This window comes from Myxocyprinus asiaticus, chromosome 22, assembly GCF_019703515.2.
Source record: "Myxocyprinus asiaticus isolate MX2 ecotype Aquarium Trade chromosome 22, UBuf_Myxa_2, whole genome shotgun sequence".
In the NCBI taxonomy this organism is placed as follows: Eukaryota; Metazoa; Chordata; class Actinopteri; order Cypriniformes; family Catostomidae; genus Myxocyprinus; species Myxocyprinus asiaticus.
In genome coordinates, this window is record NC_059365.1 from 43,498,264 (window position 1) to 43,519,566 (window position 21,303).

Here is a 21,303-nt window from a genome sequence, read left to right on the forward strand (position 1 = left end):
CTAATCGATATGCTAAGAGACATGAAACCAAATGTCTTGTTCTAAGCAGAGAAAGCCCTAAACACTGACTTACAAACAGCCTGAACATTGTGCTTTGTGTCCTGAAACAGAGCCTGTCCTGACATAGCATGTATTAATCTGTCAACAGGTCTAATAATGCGACCAAAACATGACCTGACTTGTGTGACCGATCTAGAACTTGGTGGTACATTCACGGCGTCAGCTACATGCATGTTGGTAGGTGCCTGAGAGTGCGGCTGGGCAGACAGGACTGTCTCATTAGAATTTGCTTCATGCGAATCTGAACAGTCTCTTGCGTCATCACCAGAACCAGATGTTCTTGCATCTCTTGACAATTCAGATATGTGACTCTTTGGTGCAGCAGGAGTGGCCTTAGTCAAAGGATCTGCCAGAATTCCACTTAGTGTTCAATCAGACTCATGATGGAAGCATCTTTCAGGCAGCTCCGAAACCCAACTTATAGTTCTGTTTCTGTTATCAGATTCCTGAACTGACATAGAATCATCCTCACAGTCAGTGTCAGCACCATCACATGTGGATAATGCCTTGCCTCTCATCATCACTGAACTATCCATTGTAACACTGCTGCAGCTGACCTCCTTGTGCTCGGACACTTCTGCATCACCTCCTAAAGACTCATCCTCCACCGCACACAATGACAGGACAGAAGGCAACCTCTGACAAGAGTTGGATACGTCAGAATGCTGATCAGGCAGGGGGTTCTCCACGTTCACTGGTGGGAAATTCACCATTGTCAACAGGTTTCGATGAACCACTTTCTCCTAACCTGTGGCCGGATGACGGACCCTGTAAGTGTGAGTGTCTGGTTTATGGTCCACAACAGTGTAAACTGTCGACTCCCACCTGTCAGTGACTTTCTTTTTATCCCTTTCTGTTTTATTTGCCAGGAGCACCCGATCACCTATTTCAATGACCAGTCCTTTTACTCTTAGGTTGTACAACTCTGCATGTCTTTTCTGCTCTTTCATTGCATGTTCTTGTGCGATCAGTAATGCCTCTTTCAGATCTTTGACCAGAGTAGTCACAAACTTATCACAGCAGGTTACAGCTGAATCGTTCAAAACTGAATGAAAAAGAATGTAAATGGGCAGACGGGGCACACGCACGAACATCAAATAAAAAGGGGCGTAACCTGTCGTTTCATGGGTTGTGCAATTATACAGAAATGTCAGTGTCTGTAACCGTCTCGGCCAATCTCTCTTCACATCAGGTGATAAAGCACGTATCATATTTCCAAGGGTTCTATTAAAGCGCTCCACGCTTCCATTACCCATTGGGTGATACGGCGTCGTGCGCGACTTATTCACCCAGAGACCCTTAGAAGTTCACGAATCAATTTACTTTCAAAGCTTGGACCCTGGTCACTATGGATTCGTTCTGGGATGCCGTAAATGCAAAAATATCTGTCCCATAGGATCCTGGCAACCTGTTTGGCAGAATGATCTCTACACACAAAGGCTTGTGCTGGCCTTGTAAAATGATCGGTCACTACGAAGACGTCAACAGACTTGTTAGTGGAGTCTTCTGCTGACCAGAAGTCTATGCAGACAAGCTCTAATGGCCTACTTGTCAAAATGCTCTCCAGGGAAGCTCTACCAGAGGGATCAGTTGTTTTGCTAACAGTGCAGCGGTGGCATAGACACACATAGTCCCTCACATTTAGATCCAAGTTCAGCCAAAAGAAGCACTGCCTTGCAAGGCTAATACTCCGCAACTGACCCTGGTGACCACAATCGTCAAGGATTCCTCTCAAAATCACACTCACTAGAGTCTCCGGGACAACAAACAGATAGCGTTTTATTCTTGATAGTTGGTCACGAGACACTCTGTACAAGATACCATTTCTGACAACTAGTCTCTCCCAGTGCTTCAGGTATCGAGTAACAACCATTGATTCCTTTGTCTTTTCTCTTCTTGAAGGCCTACGCTGATGCTCTACATAATACAAAACTCTCGACAAAATCTTGTCGGTGAGCTGTTTTTCACGCAGCTCCTGTTCTGAATATGCTGGCAACGTGTCCTGCCCTACAGACATCATCTGAAGTAAGTGATCGATGACAGACATTGCACGTGCCCTGGCACTGGTGTTCCACTCAACATGCAAGTTCAATATAGCAGAGAATCTGTATTTGGGATAGTCAGAAGTTCATTGTTTTGTTGGATGTTAGGTTTGCACGACTGACCTAGATTAAAGACACTCTGACTCCTATCTGAATCATATGAACGTCTGAAGGAATCCTGCACTGAATCTGTAGACATCCCCTTTGAATCAGCCAGAAGTGCTCCATATGGCTCTTTGAGCAGTCTCTGCATGACATCAGGTTTGACAAATGGAACCCGGCTTAGGGCATCAGCGACTATGTTTTGGGGACCAGGCACATATTTTATGTCGAAGTTGTAGCTAGCCAATTTAGCCACCCAACGTTGTTCACAGCAATCGAGTTTGGGTTTTGTAAGTATATGGGCCAAAGGATTATTATCAGTCAAGATGGAGAATTCATGTCCTCTGAGCCAATGACTGAATTTATCACATATTGACCATTTCAACGCCAAAAACTCCAAACGATGTGCTGGATAATTTTGCTGTGACCGAGAAAGGGACTTACTGGCAAAGGCTACAGGCCTGGCTTTTGTCTCCCCCTCTGGGACCTGCGAGAGCACAGCTCCAATACCGTTTAAGGAGGCATCCGCTGCCAGTATGAAAGGGTGATCAAAATCTGGATGGGCAAGAACAAGTTCTCAACCAATGATGTTTTCAACCTCTCGACAGCCTGGTTCTGAGCTTGTGTCCAGTCACTAGGTTTCAGCTTCCTATTCTGGTGAGCATGATCCAGCCTCCTTAGATTCTTTGCTCTTGCCTTTTGACCCTTCAGAAGATTAAAGAGTGGCTTGTCTATTGCTGAATAGTTTGGAATAAAGTGCTGGTAGTAATTCCCAAGAATGATCTTATTTTCTTCTGAGAAGAAGTTGTTCCATCAAATCCAAACTGCTTATCTTAGAGATGCTTTCAACTTTGCTTGGGTCCGTGGACACAGCTGTCTGATCAATTATATGCCTAAGGAACTTCACTGATTTCCTCATCAGGTGACTTTTTTTTTGGAGCCAAGTTTTTGTATGTGCGAAGCCTGCCAAAAACAATTTCCAAGCGGTCAAGAGCGGTTTTCTCACCTGGGCTGAAGACGATCAGGTCATCCAAATAACACAGAAGACTTAGAAAGTTTTTGTCCCAGAATATGTTGGTCATCAAATGTATGAAGCTGCCAGGACTGTTGCAGAGGCCTTGGGGTAAACGATTGTACTCAAAAAGGCCCATAGGCATTGTAAAGGCCGTAAACTTGCGGTCCTCCTCATGCAGTGGCATATTATAGAATCCAGACGTCAAATCCATTGTGCTAAACAGGGCGTTACCGCCAAGTGCTGCCAAACAATCCGCCTGATGCGGAAGAGGGTGCGCGTCTTTCAGCGTTCTCCTGTTCAACCAGCGGAAGTCAGTACACACATGCAAGTCCCCATTCTTCTTCCAGACCAAAACAAGAGGAGAAGCGTACTTGCTGGTAGATCGCCTAATTATCTCCTTCTCCTCCATTTCAGTCAGCACCTGACGCAGTTTTTGATATTGACTGGGTGCTACTCGTCTGAATGGAAACCTGAATGGTCTGGTGTCTGAGAGGTGTATTCTATGCACGAAACCCCTTGCTTCCCCACAATCAAGATGGTTACGTGAAAAGATGTCTTTGTAACTCAGAATCAGGTTCATTAACCGTTGCTTGCATGCATCCGAGATATCACATGAGTCAATGTTAAGACTGTCCAGACCAACTGACTTCAGTCGCTCGCTCACAGATGACATGTCGGCTACATCATCAGACAAACTTGTGGGGCAGTTTACCAGGAAAGGATCGACTGTATTGGTGTGGTCAATAACTTCAAGTGCAATGCACGGATAGAGGTCTGCAATTTTCGCATTCCGTCTCAATAACACTGGACTGCCTGATGTGTTGATAAGCTTCAAGGGGACCCATCCATCTCCCCACAGAGACGTGATTAGTCTAGCCACCATAACGCCTCTGGGAGCAGAGTGAGAAGATGTAGGCTCTGTCATTACTGCACTTCCTGGGGACACAACAACAGATTTGGGCAGCTTCCCCCGTACTAAGTACTCACAGCCCGGCTCAAGATACACAGCTGATTTGCATCTTACTGTTCCTGTCTTCCTAGGTATCTCCTCTCTTCTCCAGTGGTTCAATCCAGCAAGCATCGACAAGAAGCCTTCACACTCAGGGTCTGCTGAAGTTGGACTAGATACAGCTTGCCAAAATCCATCACACAATTTGAAGTATTTGAGAAGGTGTTTAATAACATTAGTCCCAAGTATCAGCTCATCATGTTGTCTAGGAACTACTAAGGTAGGTACTACCATCTTTATACCGTACTCTTCCATTTCAAGATTGAATGATGATTTAGGTTTCACACGCAGCCCACCACAGCCTACAAGGATGACATAAGTTTTGAACTCACCACATTCATCCACTGCACCAGCTGATCTCAGTTTCAACTCAGCAGACTCATTTATAGTGCAGGCCATCGAACCACTGTCCAACATTGCACTCAATGTCACTGCCTCTCCAATCTTGACTTGAATACAAAAGAGGCTGTCATGTCCACCCACAACATGTGTGTTCTGATAAATGACTTCTGAACAATCACAACTTCCTTTGTCTAAAAGATATGCATTCTCAGACTCACAATCATTAATGGCTTGGGAGTTACAATGAGGACCCACACTGCCTCCCTCCGAATACGGGTCTGCTAGTTTCCCTCATGTTGTGTCTGGGCAGAGGAATGTTTAGGACATTCCTTTTTTGTGTGCCCTGGAGAGAAACATGCAAAACACAGTTTGTCTGTCATGCAGTGTGTCAATGTGGTGTGTTTGCTGTCATTACAGATCCAACAGGCACCTCTGACGAAACTGCGCTGCTGTCTAGAGCCACGTCTTGGGTTGGAAACGTCATGAAATTGCACCCTATCCATGAGCTGCTCCATCATCTCCATCATACGAGTGAGCAACTGACTCTCAGACTGTTGTGTGTGTTGAGTTATCGCTGAGGCCGGAGATGAACAGGAGGGTTGGCATGCCTGACGCTGTGCCAGATTGGGCGCTGATGTAGGCTCTGGCTGGCAGCATACCTAAGCATCAGGTAAAGAACCGTATGACTGGATTGGAACAGCAGGCGGCTCCATCACAGGGTGATGATATATATCAAGTTCACTGCTCAACACTGCAGTTGTGTGGCCACGTAGATTCACACTAGCATTTCCACGGCTCCTAAATTCTCTCTGATAATCATCAATCCTGCTCTGTATTTCTTTCGCACTCCATTATTGAATAGGCTTGCTTCTGAATATGCTTGCCAAACTAGGGTCAGGACAGAATTTAACAAACATTCGTGTTAACTCCTCTCCTATGTTGTACAAACAAGTCCCTCATCTGCCAGATCAGCCTATTTGTTAATTTGAATCCAGAAGTCCACAGGATTCTCTTTAGCTCTGGGGAGAGTGGCATAAAAATCTGCGAGTGGCAGATTGCGCTGCATTGAAGTATTGCATAAGAATACCATAAATTAACTCAGGGTTCTGCCTGAGGTTGAGCATACCATCACTGCGCAGGCTGACCCTAACAACATCCCTTGCCTTTCTAGCAAGTCTATTCATTATCTCTTCAGCTTGATCTTGAACAGGGCACATTTGCTTTCTTAAACAAGCTTTTGTCCTGTCTACCCACTCCTCAATGCCATACTTAACAGAGCTATCACCTTTAAATGTGTCATGCTCTGACTTCATGTGCACTGTTACTTGTGGTGTCATCACTTGTGTATGTGTACAATGTTCTGTTCATGCTGGTGTCTGAGTGAATTGGTTTGGCAATCAGCATTTGTATTAACTAAGCCAGCAGACACAAACTTTGCAACTATTGACTCGCCAATATGCAAACCTAACTGGCCTACCATGTCCGTGAGGTGGTTGAAAGCAACTCTATCGACGCCAGGTGTCGAAGTGTATGGACCCTCACCAGGAACCCGCCCAACAGGGGTACCACCCAGGGTCTGACTTAAACCAAAACCCCTACAGTTGTCAGCATGTAACTGTGGTCGTCCAACCCCCCGGCTGATGCCCTCATTAAAATTACCATCCTCAGAGCTACCAAGTAACCATGTACTCCTTCCTCTAGGGAAACCCATGTTACCATAACATATTGCATCCAGGTCACCATCACACTCGTGTTTTTCAGACATAATGCTATCAAAAAATGTTCATGAAAAAGAGTAAAAAAAAAAAAAAAAAACAACAACAAAAAACAAGAAAAATAACAACAATATTGATTATGAGGCAGCTCACTATTTGAAATTAAATCTTGAACACGACGACAGTCAAAGCAGAACTATGTTCCATGTGTCCATGCGTTGTGTATATGTGATAAACTAATGTACAGTCCCAATCACGATGTGTGAGTATGTATATACTGTCTTTATCCAAAGCATCGAAGACTTGACCCAATGACGAACTTGACCTGCTCACAGCAACCACGGTCGATCTGCATCGAGCTGATCAAAGGATCCAAGGAGTCATGGCACCAGTGTAACGGATGTGGATAGACACACTCACACATGGGGTTCTTTCAACTTTGATTTATTTTTTTGACAGAAAAAAGAAGTACAAATCAGGTTGGCTGAAGACAGATTACTGCAGACATTCATAAAATACTGCAGCAGCTACACTCGAATCTGCTGCGGTACAGCCAAACTCATATTACTCATATAAAACACACAGTAACAGTATACAACATGAAAACCGTAACAATATACCTGTAATTAATAAAACGGTGTACTGCTACAGGATGATAAATTGTAAACAATAATGGGAAAACAACATCAATTACTAAATACCATGAATTAACATTTATAACAAAATGAACACAAAAGCAACATACCTTTTTGACAGAAAAAAGAAGTACAAATCAGGTTGGCTGAAGACAGATTACTGCAGACATTCATGAAATACTAGAAAAATAGAAATTACACATTCACTCAACTCATAATACCAATAATTGTCAGAATGTTAAAACATTGACACAATGACCACAAGAAATGAACTCATTCCTGCTCGTGTGACGCACGAGGAAATTCAATACATCTGTAACGATCTCAACAACCGTTAAAGTGTTAAATGCATTATATATCTGTTCAAATACATGTATGCAAGCAACTGCGTTGAAAAGATTCACTTAAAACATATCATCACAATTATTTTGTTAATGAGTTAGAGCGTGAATAACCGTACGTACCTACAGCAGCTACACTCGAATCTGCTGCGGAATGGCAAGAGAAGAGTGACAAAATACAATGTCTGCAGTACCATAAATAGCCACAGGAGGGGAGCCCTCGAACACCAAAGAAGATAACCAAATGCCTTATTTTATGGAATTCACACATCAAAACTTTTTAATTAAATGTTCTTTTTTTAATCCCATTACATCTGCACTAAAACAAATGAAACAGAGCACAAGTGTCTCAGAGAAACAGAGCACAGTTCTTTTTAAATTGGCACGGTCTAAAAATGTGACAGTCCTGCGTGAGACTCTGAAGAAACAGCAAGCTGCGATGCAAGAGTCAAAGATATTTGTCCAGCATGTGAGCAGATGCACGCAATAACACGTTCGGTGTGAACGGCCCCTAACTTATAAGTTCGGTAGGCCTGTTAATTTTAAAAATGTATTAAAACCCAAGTCTTACTTGAAAAACTGACCTGAACCCAGCCCAAAACCCGAGGGGTTCTCGGGTCCCGTCATGCCCGGGTCGGGTTGTAGACTTCTACTTAGCAATAAACAATGTCTTACTGTTTATTACAAACACACTGAAAGATTATAAATAAATGATTTACTAACTGGCATTACTGCAGGGTGCAATACAGTTGGCACTGCCCCATCTTTCAATAAAAGAAACATCTCACCTTGCAGCAGTAACTTGATTCTCTCCTAAACAGTACACCCACGACGATGACACATGATGTAGGAAGTGTACATGCAAATGAACAATGTCTTGTTTTGAAATCTTTGTGTTAATCACATCACAAGACATTTCAGCAGGGTGTTAATTATAAATGCTTTTTTAGACTGAGGAGGAAGTTTTGAGTTCTGAAATTTACAGTATGTTTTTATAGTACTGTTAGTACAGTTATCTCTTATCTTTACTGCAGAGTGATGACATCTCAGATTATTACCTTGTCTCTTGTTCGCTGTGATCAGCTAATGTCACTCAGTCTACACCACGCTATTGTTCAGGTAGAACTATTCTTTCGACCACTAAAGATAGCTTCACTAATAATCTTCCAGAATTGTCTCACATACTCAGTAAGCCAAAAAGTCTAGAAGAACTTGATGTAATAACAAAAAATGTAAATACAGTCTTCTCTAGCACTCTTGATAGTGTCAGCCCCCCTTCAATTAAAGAAAATTCAAGAAAAAAGCAACATATTTTAGCAAACTCATAGAAAATAACCACAACAATCCTAGGTGTTTATTCCGTACTGTGGCTAAATTGGTTAGGAATAAAGCATCAACTGAACCAGATATTCCATCGCAGCACAATAATAATGACTTCATGATTTTTTTACTGATAAAATGTAAATAATCAGAAATAAAATTGGAACTATGCAATCAACTGTCACAGCACCTCAGAAAACAGTGTCTCATAATTTTCCTCACGAGCAGCTTCAATCCTTCGCTGTGATTGGTCATGGTGAGCTAACAAAACTTATCAAAAAATCAAAAGCCACAACATGTATGTTAGATCCAATACCAACTAAGCTCTTAAAAGAGGTATTCCCTGTAATCTCAGAACCTCTTCTTAATATTATTAACTCCTCGCTATCCTTAGGACATGTCCCAAGAAACGTTAAAATGGCAGTTATCAAACCGCTTATTAAGAAGCCACAGCTTGATCCTGGAGAATTGGCTAATTACAGACCGATTTCAAATCTACAATTTATGTCGAAAATACTAGAAAAGGTAGTGTCCTCCAAACTATGTTCATTTCTACAGAGAAATTATATATATGAAAAATTTCAGTCAGGATTTAGGCCCCATCACAGTATCTTGCACTTATCAGAGTTATATATGACTTGCTCTTATCATCTGATCGCGGCTGCATTTCTCTTCTAGTGCTTCTAGTGAACTGATGCCAACACGAACTGTAAGACATCGGATAATTCATATGCCACTGCCTGAACCTTGGACTTAGGATGGACCCCACTGAACCTCACTGAAATGACCTGCCGGCTGAACTGCGATGCACCTCAATGATCTCTGCCTGTATAACCTTTATCTACTGATGGACTACACTCTTGAAATGGAATACACAGACTATTATTTTATCGCCAACAAAAGCCTTAATCAGCCAAGTAACAAAGGACAATGCATCTATGTGAACTCTATGCACACACAGACACAACCTACAAACTCAGCTCTTGTGTTATGGAAACACACACACACACACACACACACACACACACACACACACACACACACACACACACACAGAGAGAGATCAAAGGCTGATTTTGAGACAGTTGACCTTTTCCACTGTGAGAAAATACAGTACACACAAGGGAGCTGCACCTTCACTGTTCAGTCCTGTTCATTTCTGTTTATTGCTGTTGGTTTTATTGAATTTTTTTATTAATTTAATCGATTGAGTTATTCAATTGGGATGTTTGAAATAAATGATAGGTAACAAAAATCTTACTCTAAGCCTTCTCTTTGTAACGTCATGGTCAGTAATCATAATGTGGCATCACTGCAAAAACAGACACTTCAAAACCCATCAAACCAAAAAAAATGCTGAACTTTGTCAAAAATAGTGATTTTTTTTATTTTTTTTTATGTCTTTGATAATGTCTAAATATACTATATCCAAATGCATAACTTGTGTTAAGATAAAAAAAAATAATAATAATAAAAAAAAATCAGTTTGCTACAACCAGGCAAATGAGTGGACCTCTGTAGCCATCTACTGGTTATAGTTGTAATTTCATGTAATTTTAATTTAAAAAGTTTTTTTTTTTTTTTTTTTTTTTTTTTTTTTAGCAGATGGCAACAATCTGCCAGTAATGCATGCATGACACAGTTTTTATATTTTCTCCATGAATGAAATTGAGAAATGCAGATCTTCACTGAAGTGAATGTAACATAAAATGTTAACACTATGAGAATGCACCCGTAACGAACAGAGTATAAGGGTTAAGAGCACTTTCAGCATGTTAAAGAGATGATGCAGGTATCTGGATCATAGTAGTGAGTGATTGTGTTCAGTGATTTGGGCGCTAAATCATCGCAGACAGTACATGCAAATAACCAGCGCTTTTACCGGGCGCAGTTCATTCTTAGTGAATTCCCCACTCAGATGCCATGCCGAGAGGTCACAAACCGTTCATGTGCAGTACTGTCAAATGTTCACTAAAAAAACAAAATTAGCAAGAGCTTCAATCTGACAAACAATCTGTGTTTACAAATTTCCACAGAACTACAGTGAGGGTTTCTGAGGAAGAACTACTTGCTGAATTTAGTAAAGTTTACAAGGTTTACTGCATTAAAGTTAACAATAGCCTTAAATTTATATACATTTCATAAACGTCCTTAGGTCATTTTAAATGTGTATGGTTAAAAGTCATTTTTACACATTGATACATTAACATTTTTCTGCCCTCCATTCTCTCCTTAAAGTAGTTTAACACAGTATGCAGATACTGTTTCTCTATTCATTTTCAATGGAAGAGATTCAGCAGGCGGCAAAACGAACAATTTGATCACACGGGAAGTCTACATTTTGCTTCTTAATGTTCCTGTACTCTGACATTGGCACCACTATGCTGAGTAACTGACAAGCAGTATATCTCATCAGACATTTTTGCATCGGCTCAAATGTGATTACCTTCTCCTGTGGTATGACCGGAGATGTGCTGGTCAACAGCGTGGGAGACACAGGTTTTTGTCTTGCACTGAAACCAGGAAATAATCTCATTCGCACAATCAGTGACGAGCAGGATTCGGAGGTTGCATTTTCCCTCTATAAGATTTTTACACCACTGACTAGTTAGGTTTAGGGTTCTGGTTTGGGGGTAGAGTTAATAAAATATGTGTTCCTTGTCACTGTATTATATCCTTTAAAGCTAAAAACAACTCTCTTTTCAACTCACTTTTGGCGCCCATCTGTGGGCATTTCGCCCGGAAACTGGAGCTCACACGTGCCCATATGTTCAAAAACTCTTTCCACTTCGGCCACTGAAGGCAGTGCTTCAAATTTCGGTAAGCACAGACCGAGTTTAGCTCAATAAATGTCAACCTACTTGTTCACAAGATCTCCCTCACAAGAATCCTGCCGCTTTGTTGTGCAGGACTGCTTGCGGCACACAATGCCCAAGATAAAAATATTTTAGCTTTTTGTGGCCGCCGCTTGTCATTGACCGACCAGTTGTGATTTAATTAATATCCAATCAAACGGCATTAAGCTCTATGTAGTGAAAAACAAAATGGAGGAGAATATACTAGCTGTTGTTGAATTTCCTGAGCTATATAACGTTACTTTGAATGTTTATAGAGACATAAATAGGAAAACAGCCTCAAGGGAAGCTGTGAGTGGACTAGTCATGTGCAGGTTAAAACAGACTATGTTTGGAAACATCGATAGCTTGTGTGGAAGATAGATGACTGTGTGATGAATGTACAGTAGACAGACCATGGACCGCCTGCTTTAATTTGCTCTTCTGCAATAGATATCCAAGATATAAACTTTAGATAATGGAATATATATACAGGTGCATCTCAATAAATTAGAATGTCGTGGAAAAGTTCATTTATTTCAGTAATTCAACTCAAATTGTGAAACTTGTGTATTAAATAAATTCAATGCACACAGACTGAAGTAGTTTAAGTCTTTGGTTCTTTTAATTGTGATGATTTTGGCTCACATTTAACAAAAACCCATCAATTCACTATCTCAAAAAATTAGAATATGGTGACATGCCAATCAGCTAATCAACTCAAAACACCTGCAAAGGTTTCCTGAGCCTTCAAAATGGTCTCTCAGTTTGGTTCACTAGGCTACACAATCATGGGGAAGACTACTGATCTGACAGTTGTCCAGAAGACAGTCATTGACACCCTTCACAAGGAGGGTAAGCCACAAACATTCATTGCCAAAGAAGCTGGCTGTTCACAGAGTGCTGTATCCAAGCATGTTAACAGAAAGTTGAGTGGAAGGAAAAAGTGTGGAAGAAAAAGATGCACAACCAACCGAGAGAACCGCAGCCTTACGATTGTCAAGCAAAATCGATTCAAGAATTTGGGTGAACTTCACAAGGAATGGACTGAGGCTGGGGTCAAGGCATCAAGAGCCACCACACACAGACATGTCAAGGAATTTGGCTACAGTTGTCGTATTCCTCTTGTTAAGCCACTCCTGAACCACAGACAACGTCAGAGGCATCTTACCTGGGCTAAGGAGAAGAAGAACTGGACTGTTGCCCAGTGTTCCAAAGTCCTCTTTTCAGATGAGAGCAAGTTTTGTATTTCATTTGGAAACCAAAGTCCTAGAGTCTGGAGGAAGGGTGGAGAAGCTCATAGCCCAAGTTGCTGGAAGTCCAGTGTTAAGTTTCCACAGTCTGTGATGATTTGGGTTGCAATGTCTTCTGCTGGTGTTGGTCCATTGTGTTTTTTGAAAACCAAAGTCACTGCACCCGTTTACCAAGAAATTTTGGAGCACTTCATGCTTCCTTCTGCTGACCAGCTTTTTAAAGATGCTGATTTCATTTTCCAGCAGGATTTGGCACCTGCCCACACTGCCAAAAGCACCAAAAGTTGGTTAAATGACCATGGTGTTGGTGTGCTTGACTGGCCAGCAAACTCACCAGACCTGAACCCCATAGAGAATCTATGGGGTATTGTCAAGAGGAAAATGAGAAACAAGAGACCAAAAAATGCAGATGAGCTGAAGGCCACTGTCAAAGAAACCTGGGCTTCCATACCACCTCAGCAGTGCCACAAACTGATCACCTCCATGCCACGCCGAATTGAGGCAGTAATTAAAGCAAAAGGAGCCCCTACCAAGTATTGAGTACATATACAGTAAATGAACATACTTTCTAGAAGGCCAACAATTCACTAAAAATGTTTTTTTTATTGGTCTTATGATGTATTCTAATTTTTTGAGATAATGAATTGGTGGGTTTTTGTTAAATGTGAGCCAAAATCATCACAATTAAAAGAACCAAAGACTTAAACTACTTCAGTCTGTGTGCATTGAATTTATTTAATACATGAGTTTCACAATTTGAGTTGAATTACTGAAATAAATGAACTTTTCCACGACATTCTAATTTATTGAGATGCACCTGTATATATATATATCTTAGGTGGGTCATTGGTAGAGTGTTTAGTGTTGTTTAAAGGTATAGTTCACCCAAAAATGAAAATTTTCTCATGATTTACTCACCTTTAAGCCATCACAGATGTGACTGACTTTTCTTCTTCAACAGAACCGAAGTGAAGATTTTTATAAGCATATTTTAGCCCTTTTTGTCCATACAATGCTAGTGAATTGGTGCCATCAGGCGGCTGGCTATATGACAGTCCAAAATGCATATTTAGACAGCATAAAACTAATCCACACCACTCTAGTTGATCAGTTAATGTCTTCTGAAGCATACCGATAGGTTAGTGTAAGAAACAAATCGATAATAAAAACACACGAGTCGTGTGGATTACTTTTATGCTGCCTAAATATACCTTTTGGACTGTCAAACATTCAGCAGCCTGATGACACTCATTTACTTGCATGGTATGGACAAACTGAGCTGAAATGTGCCTATAAAAATCTTTACTAAGGTTCTGCTGAAGAAGGAAAGTCATACACATCTGGGATGGCTTAAAGGTAAGTAAATCATGTGAGGATTTTCATTTTTGGGTGAACTAACCCTTTAAATGTTCATTTGATGCTCTCCGATTTTAATGATTGATGTAATGTTATTTATACTATTTCAGTTTGCCAATAAAAGATAATGAAACATGCTATCTATTTCTTTCATTGATTTATGCTAAAGTATTAATTCAAGTATTAATTCATGATTATACATTAACCTTTATTATAAAGTGTTATCAATATGATTTATGGAAGCAAAAATATATATGACATCACTATTACTTATCTCGGGTCACTAATGACCCTATACTCTTTGGGTAATAAAGCAATTAAAAAATATATACTCTTTGCAACTTTTTTATTTCATTGTTACATTATTATAAGAGAAAGATTTCCATTTAGATTTTCATTTTATTTGATTTACATATTAGCCTCCCCCAAAAATTCCATTACTGACAATTTTATACTGAAAGTCAAATGTCTGGCTATGGGAGACTATGGCATTAGATTTGAAGACTGAAGACCAAATTGAAGGAATGGGCAGATAGAAAAGGTTCCAGAAAAGACACAAATTACACCAAGTTGTAACATCAGACCAAGCATGTGTGTCCTGATTCAATGAGTAAGACTCCGGACTTGTATTTAGAATCTACAGTATCTCTGACATACACAGACTTCACAAAACAACACTGAATTTGAGTGAAAATGATTTTATTCTATACCTAAGACACCACAAACTGCCTCTGAATCATTCCCATCTTGTGCTTGTACACTCGTGTTAAAACCTCCCTCACTAATTTTGTGGTTTATGAAGTTTGTGCAAGTTACAAAAGTAATATAAGTTATAACATACACTCACAAAAGTGATTGTTTTGATTGTGTTTTTTCTGTTAAAAGATGAAGGATTTTTATCAGTGCTCTTGAAAGCAAACATGAAAGGATTGTAGTTGCTTGCAGGTTTGTAGTAAAAAACAACAAACCTCCAAAGCGGCAGCCATAAAGCATGAGGCTTGAAAAGCATCTCATCTCACCTTCACTCTAATACTCTTTTCATTTCAGCTTGTGGTCTGTGCATTTTTTTTTTTCCTCATTTGTGAGTTTCCATTGCCACTGCTGCGAGACTATGGATGCTCTTCATTACTCTAAAGTGGACAATAGCTCTGGGATGAACCCAGACGGCTGTCTGCTTTCAGAGAATCCAAGATGGTGAGAAATTATATTGTGAAATGCATCTTAAATGAAAGAAGAACAAAGATTAAAGAGTGAGATAAGGAGAGAAAAGAGTGAAAGTAGTCTTGTGTAGAGATGCTGCCTGGAAAAACTCCTGGGAACTTCCTACTTAGGAGCTCGAAAGTTATTATGAGATGTGCATTCAAGTTATCCAAGGTGGTCAAGAACTGCCAACTTTTAGAAGAAGAGTCCGTCTGACTGATATGTACAGCGACTAGCCACTCATGTGACATTTAGGAGCAGGTTAATACACTCTCTTAAAATGGAATACAATAAATTAATGTCAACTAAAGCCTTTATCATCCAAATAAAGATAACACTTTATGTACGTGCACTTTCACAGACAATTTGGGATGGACTTCAAAGAACATAAATCATTAATCTTACAGTTCATACAAAATCCTTTAGTTTTAAACATTGCCCACGAACATCTTGTACTACACATAGATAACTAATATTGGTATTATACTCAAGTTGTTTAGCAAGAGGGGAACTGGCTCCCCCAGGTTCTCCCAAGGTTATTTTTCTCCATTAACCAACATCTTATGGGGTTTTGTGTTCCTTACCACAGTTGCCTTTGGCTTGCTCACTGGGGGCCTAAAAACAATGTGCATGCCACTGTGAATGGTACTTCTGTGCATGCCACTGTTGGCGAAAGTTCCCGGCTTTAGTTCAGCACCTTTGAACCGGACAGCTCCCATAATGAAGAACTTACATGAAGAAAAAATAACGAAAGATCTACAAGCTGGTTTGGGAAACAGCCATTCCACCATCCTAAAATAATGTACAACAATATAGTATTAAAAGTGTTAATTGTAACTGTCATGCTTTGGATGGAAGGAGAGATGAAGACAGGAGTTGGAGTGAACTCAAATGCAGAGCTGTAATGTTATGCAAACAAAATACAAAAACAAAGTAAAAGACTAGGGACAATAGTAGCAAAACACAGAAGAAAACAACTGCTCCAGTGCAGGGGAGAAGGCAATTCAGCCAGAAACGAGATGTGACCTGAATGAAAGAGGTGAATATTTATAGAGTCCTTGATGAGATGATGGGGAACAGGTGTGGCTGAAGAGTGTGGTTGAGTTGGAGCAGTTGATGGCTGGAGATGGAGAGACCACTGGGGTGAAGTAGTATGCAGCTCAGGAGGCAGAACCACATGGGAGGTGCAATGCATGGAGTCAAAGGAGATGGAGTCACCGGGGGTGGAGCCGCAGGAGTCTCAGGTGATGGAGTCTCCGTGGTGGAGCCACAGGGGGTGGAGCAATATGTGGCTCAGGAGGCGGAACTGTGGGAGGTGCATGGGATGGAGTTGCATGAGGTGGAGTCACAAAGGGCGGAGCCACAGGAGTCTCAGGTGATGGAGTCTCAGAGGTGGAACCACATGAGCAGGAGAAGCAGGCAGAGCCGCAGGAGGAGCGGATGGAACCGCAGGAGGAGGAGCTGGCAGAGACTCAGAGGGCGGAACCACAGGAGTCTCAGGAGATGGAGCGGAAGGAAATACAGGAGAAGTGGGTGGAGCCGCATGAGGAGGAGTGGACGGAACTGCAGGAGGAGGAACGGACGGAGATCCAGAGGCCAGAGACCCAGAGGGCCCAGTGGTCAGAACAGCTGGGAACTCGAAGTTTTCAAGCACTGGCTCTGGGATGGTAGAGGCTTCTGGCGCTGGCTCTGGGATGGCAGAGGCTTCAGGCACTGGCTCTGGAGTGGCAGAGGCATCAGGCATGGGCGCTGGCTCATGGACCGTGGAAGGGGTGGGCACTGGCTCGTGGACCATGGTAGGAGTCGCTGATGGTTCGTGGACTGTGGCAAGCATGGTGGAAATGACGGGAACTCAGGCTTGGGAGCCATAACAGAGAATACAGGTGTGGGGGCAGAGTTGGCTTCCTCAACTGCCACTCCCACAGTGAAGTCCGATCTGCTCAGCAACAGCACAAAATCAATGAACTGGGTCAGAGTCCATTTGATTTGGCCATGAGGCATTAGGGATTCGACGGGCTCGTTTAGTCCACAGCGAAAAAGGTCCTTAAGAGCCACATCATTAAATTCCACCTCATAAGCTAACTCACAGAAGTCAAACTCGTACTCCACCAGGAAACGATTCCCCTGGTCCAAATAAAAAAGGCACTCTGCTGGGTTCATGTTGATAGGTCAAGTCTTCTGTCAGGCTTTGGATGGAAGGAGAGACGAAAACAGGAGTTGGAGTGAACCCAGATACAGAGGTTTAATGGTATGCAAACAAAATACAAAACAAAGTAAAAGACTAGGGACAATAGTAGCAAAACACAGAAGAAAACAACTGCACTAGTGCAGGGGATAAGGCAATTCGGTCAGAGATGAGACTCAACCCCGAATAAATGAAAGAGGTGAGTATTTTTAGAGCTGTTTATGAGATGATGGGGAACAGGTGTGGCTGATAAGAATGTGGGTGAGTTGGAGCAGTTGAGGGCTGGAGCTGGAGAGACCGATGGGGGTGTTACAGTAACATTATCGAGAAACCCAGCCCATTAAGGAAATATTATAACTCAGTCCCTCTGACGGAGTAACGGATAATAATTAGCTATTTGTAGCACAATACCATGCCCCATGTCATTCATCCCCTATTTAATTTTAAACATTTTTAGTTAAAATGGTAAGCATATAGGGAACATTTTCTTTCAAATAAGCTGACAAAATTGGACACAATGACACAAATATATCTGGCGTGGCAGCTGCAGCACTGACTGGTAAACTCTTACTTGATAATAGTGCACAGAAAATGACAATTCATGCAACAGCAATAGGTAATCCTGAAGACTCTGTTTTGGTTTTCTATTATGTTTTGCAAACATTTTCATTCATATTCAGTTTTTCAGTCCTTGAACTGTTTCTAATGCCTGATTCAAACTGATAACCTTAGTTTGCATTTAGATCTTTATAGTTACAATTATTGTATTGTGGGGAAAAAAATGCACTATTTGCAAGGACAGTCTATTAGTATGATGATATGATTTTCCTAAATTTTTAATAGGGTATCTGAAAGTGTGTGAGAGAGAGAGAGAGAGAGGGAGAGAGAGAGAGAGAGATGTAACCCACCTTTAGTTCTTTTTTCCTTATGTAAACGGGGCACTTTGTCTTGTTTTTGGCTACATGTGTTTTTAAATACTACAAAGAATCTTTACTTGTGGTATTTACGTCCCCACACTCGTACATCCTCACCATCAGTATTTTTCAGTGAGCATTTGTGATCGGCATCTTTCTTGTAATATTTGACGATCTATCTTTCTTTGTGACCATTCAATTGTCTTAGAGCGGGTCTTAGAGTCTCAGTAAAACCTTTCCTTCCTCCAGGCAAAATTACACTCCCACTGCACTCTTCTCACATACACTGTTAGGGGCACCCCTACAACCAATAATACAGTACTGCATGTTGTTTCTCTCTTTTGCCTGCTTGCACACACACACACACACACACACACACACACACACACACACACACTGCTATCCTGTTCCTCCAAACAGAGGATTAAGTTGAAGTGTGTTGTTTCTGACACAGGTGTGTTGGGAAACGGATTTTTGGCACTTGTTTGTGGTTACAGAAGAGCAAAAACCTGCAGGTGCAGGTGTGTGTTTAACATGCCAGGGGAGTGTTTGAGGTGGGAGACAATAAAAGAGAGAAAAACATGAAAAAATAAATAAATAAATAAATAAACAGAGAGATATACAGAGGCAGGAGTGTCATAGAGAGAGAGAATCTGCAAGCCTCTGATTCAAATGTACAGGAAACACTGAGTGCCAGAGTCTGAGGTATATTTAGAAAGCCTCTCTCTCTCTCTCTCTCTCTCCCTCTTTCTCTCTCTGGATGCTTTAAATGGCTTGACTGGCTTCCAGGTGCTGTTTGCCAGAGGAATACTAGTGCAAGAGAGAAAGAGAACATGAAACCGGCACCACTCAGATACCACGGGAACCCTCTCAAACCTCTTTTCCAGGCCAGTGCTGTGGAATTCCTTTGTCAGGCCAAAACCCTGACTGTGGGCTTTAATGAGGAACACAGAACTGAATATTAGCTTACTATCAGAGGTGATTTCTCTGTAGCAGAGATCCTCAAAAAACATTCGGATAACAAAATATTGGACAGATTGATGAATGGGAACTGATGTAAATGGACATGTAAATATGTTCACAGTGCACAATGTACATACAGAATACTGTATACTGCAGGAATAGTATGAACAGAATGTTATTATGCTGCTCCGAACAGAGCAGGAGAGAGAGATGGAGGAAAGGGGGGAGACTCCTGTGATGCATCAAGCTTTTCATATGTAAAACACTACAGGAGGGTGACAGCATCATACAAGACATGAATAAATGCTCTACACAATTGTATTTTTACCAAAAAAAAAAAAAAAAAAAAAAAAAATCATACAAACCATCAACAGCAGCACTTCTGCGTTCTTTTGGCACCCTAGAAAAGAGCTTCTTTTAAAGGGGTCATGTCATGAGGAATCAAATTTTCCTTGATATTTTAACATATAAGAGGTCTTTCTATTATAAAAACATACTGTAAATTTCAGAACTCAAAACAGAATCCCCAAATCAATAAAAGCATTTATTGAAATCAAGCTGCAAAAACACTTCATTCTCTACTTCCGCAACTGCCCTATGTCACTAGGGGTACATTAATTCATGACTGCCTCTACAGCTCAAAAACATTAACGCCTACTTAAAAGCATCGCACTCTTAGCCTGGGACTTGGTGCTTCAGTTCGTACTCAGGGTGAGATGAGAACTTAGGTCTATTGTGGCCTCACTATTCCTGAACACCAAAGGGGACCCATCTGGACTATTTTAAATTATTTTTGTATTTAAACATGCTCAGACAGACATCTTTGACCACTTGATACACATCTTGGGCCGCTTTTAAAAGATGTGGTGTCAAGTTACAACTCTGAAGAGGAGAAGCTAGTCTCTCTCATTCAGCTGCTGCCTCTCAATGTTTTCATCAAAAACGCATCATGGACGTGTTCTTTCGCCCATCTGCGCTATTTTTAATTGTTGGTGTATGAAAACGTGCTGGATGGATGTCTTTGACCATTTACATGCGGTTCTGGTGATGTGCATTTCAGTACAGGATGATACTGGACACTGGATGTGTCTTCAGCATATTTCAGCATGGATTTTGGCTCATACGAATGTAGATTGCCTGTGAACCAGTCATAATACGATTCAAGCTTTGCAAAGGAACTGTTATCGAAGGATGGGGCAGTTAAAAACACTTGGACCCAATCAAAAACGTAAGTAGACTGTTTTATTTATGAATATTCCAAATGTCATGACTGTTTGATAGTTTATGGTGCTGACATCCTGTTTACACCATGCGCATCCATTTACGATGTGTTGTTGGCAGTAGTAGTGCCAAAGCGTGCAGCGCAAAATGGAATTTGACATCTGTTTACTGTCAGCGCATTGCAACAAGCTGCAACGAACACTGCATTCCATGGTAGGCACTAGACAGCATCACTGATTATAATGGGATCTATTGCTTTTGATGTGACTCTTGTGTCCAGTTTAGACAGGGTGTGAATGTTAACAGTTGTGCTTGAGATGAACAGTTTAATATATTCAGATGCAATGTGTTATATGTGCATTATGTGTAACCCCTGAAATTTAGTTTTATAATTTTGTGGAGCTTGTTAATTGTCTTCAGATTGCGTTTCAAAAATGGCTGAATTTAAGGGGCTGCACACTGCCAGCCAATCAGAATAGTGGGCAATTATGTTGAGGTTTTAAGGAGGCGTTTCAGACAGAGGGCCAGAGACAGGGTCAAAAATGATCATATATTACTAAATTATGAATGTTTTAATGCAAAAAACGTTACTAACATTATAAGTGGACCTTATAATGTGCCTTTTGCCTTTTGTTGAGTTGAAACACCCCGTTTCCAAAAGATTATTGGACCTTTGGGCTTCTTTAGACTTCCATCAGGATCAGTGGATCAGGGCAAACTCAGGATTTGACATAAATTATGATAGTATTTCACAGATCATTGTCACCCTGTCACCTCTAATAAGACCCACTTGCCC